General features: G+C 42.7%; 1 long non-coding RNA gene across 1 annotated transcript in view; it reads left to right on the forward strand.

The window, feature by feature from the left end:
* LOC127744035 (uncharacterized) overlaps window positions 1-1,868 on the forward strand; it is a 2,904-nt gene extending 1,036 nt beyond the window's left edge. The window contains exon 4 of the long non-coding RNA XR_008005245.1: window positions 1,751-1,868. This is a non-coding gene — a long non-coding RNA (uncharacterized LOC127744035). The remainder of the gene's footprint in view (window positions 1-1,750) is intronic.
* Window positions 1,869-2,730: the final 862 nt, after the last annotated feature.

Genomic DNA, 2,730 nt, shown 5'->3' on the forward strand with positions numbered 1-2,730 from the left:
GAGTTTGAGCCACTTGGGTGAAGTGGGTTGAAATGATGAGATAGTAATTTTGTATATTGTGGTAAAGTCTCAATGTGTGAGGTGAGGAGGCTTGATGTTGAATTTTATATATTTTGATTGATTTCAAAGAAAAGGGATGAAATTGGCATGTTTTGATTGATTTTGAAAAGAGTTGAAAATGACTTGTTTTGAAAATGGCATATTGTGGTTTTGTATGAAAATATGGTTTTTGGGCATACTTTGGTGGGACATAACTTGGACTACGGATCTCTGTTTTGTACCAAATCTGTTTAGAAATGAAATTGGATCCGGGAAGTCCATGCCGTTTGAAGAACGGGTGAAAAACGATTTAAAATGAGGAAGTTATGTCCGTTGGAAGATTGGGGTTTAAATCTGTGAATTCTGCAGCTTTTAACTTAGAAAATTTTTAGCAGAATAACCCCTTGCGCGTGGGCGCACTTGGCGCGTATGCGCCGATCTTCTAGAAAGCGCCATCCACGCGTGCGCGTGATGTGCGCGGGCGCGCCAATTGTGCTGCACCCAATGCCCAGCCATTTTCCAGAGAGTTATGCCAGAACTGTGCTAGTGTTGTGCCTGGGGCATGAGGGCACCCACGTGTACGTGTGGTTGACGCGTGCGCGTCGATTTGCTAGTTTTCAATCCACGCGTTAGCGTGCATGACGCTTACGCGTCGATGAGTTTTTGAGGCCATCCACGCGTGCGCGTACGCGTGGCCCTGTTTTCATCCCAAAGTTGATTTTTGAGTTTTAAAAGCCAAATCTCATACTTCTAAGCCTCCGATCTCACCATTTATGTCTTAAACCATTATGATATGCCTAGCTATTAGAAAAGGGCTAGTAAATGTGGTAACTTGCGAGTGAAGCAAGGGAAAAATGAATGATCATTGAGGATCAAGCATGATTATGTGAGATGCGGAGGATGGTGGTGGAAGTGCTTGTTATGCCATGGGCCGAAAGGCCGTATTTGTTAATGAGATGGCTGGTTATGGATTTAACCGTGATGCCAATGGGCTGGTTATGGATTTAACCGTGATGCCAATGGGCTGGTTATGGATTTAACCGTGAGTCGGAATGGCTGTGTATGATATGAATATTGGCTGGTTCTGGACTGAACCGTGAGCCGGATGGCTGATATGGATGTTGATCCATGGATGAGAATTCATGCATGTTTATGCTGAATTATTGATAATTGTGATTTGCACTTCCACTATCTGAGATACGAGTTTCCCTGGGTAGTAGCAGTGGCTAGCCACCACGTGCTCCAGGTTGAGACTTGATACTCTGTTGACCCTATGTCATAAGTGTGGCCGGGCACTGTGAAAGACCCGGATGAGCTCGCCCCCGTAAATATTCACCAGTGAAGGTGATGGATATAGATCATGATTATGATCAAGTTTATAACGAGTATAACTCGAGTTGGGGATGCGTGACAGAGGGACAGTCCAATGGTTAGCGACCAGGACTTGTCGGGTTGGCTCTATAACCGACAATTATACTCCTGCTGGTGGTTGGGAGGTTTGAAGGAGTTGGAAAGGGAAGTATTAGTTAGACTGAAGTATCTTTAGTCAGATGCCCTTTTTGGTTTAACTTGTTTATAAGCTTTGATATTATCTGGAGGAAGTTCTAGGATTGCCTTCGGCTTTCCTCTATTATTATGTATTATATATGTGGAAGCTGTTACCATGCTGGGGACCTCTGGTTCTCACCCATGCGGATTTTGTGGTTTTCAGATGCAGGACGTGAGGTTTCCCGCTGAGGCATGCTGAAGACTTCTAGATTTGCGAAGATCCTTTTTTCTCGGGGCTATGTTTTGGTTTATATGTTTTGCTTAGATACTTTTATCTCCATTAAATAATACAAACTGTGATGACTCCTCTTATGGGAGATTTTGGAGAATAGGTTTTATGTATTTGTGTCTCTTTGGGTTTCCTTTGGGGTTTTCCTTATTTTTATCATATGTATATATTGCTATGCTCGGACTGGTTATCTTCGCAGCCAGAACTTGAGTCTTGATATTCCTGTTTTTTGACACTCCTTTGTATATATATAATCACACGTTGGTTATTCTTGTTCGTTACGTTATCGATCGGAGTGTTGCGCTTTGAATTGCGATTTTTGTTTACCCCTTTTTCTACAAAGGCTCCTAGTTATAATCAATCATTCATACTACTATACGTACTAAATTTTTATTTTAGAGGTCGTAATACCTTGCCATCTCTGAATTATGACTTAAGCATAAGACTCTGTATGGTAGGGTGTTACATTATGGTATCAGAGCAGTTTGTTCCTGTAGAGCCTGATGGATGGACTGACTATGCTTATGTGCATTCTCTGTGTGTGTTTTATGTGCTATTAGTATATCTGCTTGATATAATTGGCATAAACGTTCATGAGCATGCATTTGGGACTTTGAAGCACTAGACTTCCGATATTGAGACTGATCAACTTAATATCGATTGTTTGGTGTGTATAGGAACCAGATGGCGCCTCGTGGACGCGGTAGAGGTAGTGTGAGAGGTCGTACGAATGCTCGAGCGTCGGAGAATAACCCTAATGACCCGGTGAACTTTATGACTGCGTTGTAGAACATGGCTGCTGCTATGCAAGCCACTGCTGAGGCTCTTGGTCAACAGATGAACAACCATGGTAATGATGGAGGTGGAGTTCAGGGCCCGATGATACTGGCAAACTTTTTGAAGGTTAATCCACC

The sequence above is a fragment of the Arachis duranensis genome, chromosome 2, assembly GCF_000817695.3.
Source record: "Arachis duranensis cultivar V14167 chromosome 2, aradu.V14167.gnm2.J7QH, whole genome shotgun sequence".
Classification (NCBI taxonomy): domain Eukaryota; kingdom Viridiplantae; phylum Streptophyta; class Magnoliopsida; order Fabales; family Fabaceae; genus Arachis; species Arachis duranensis.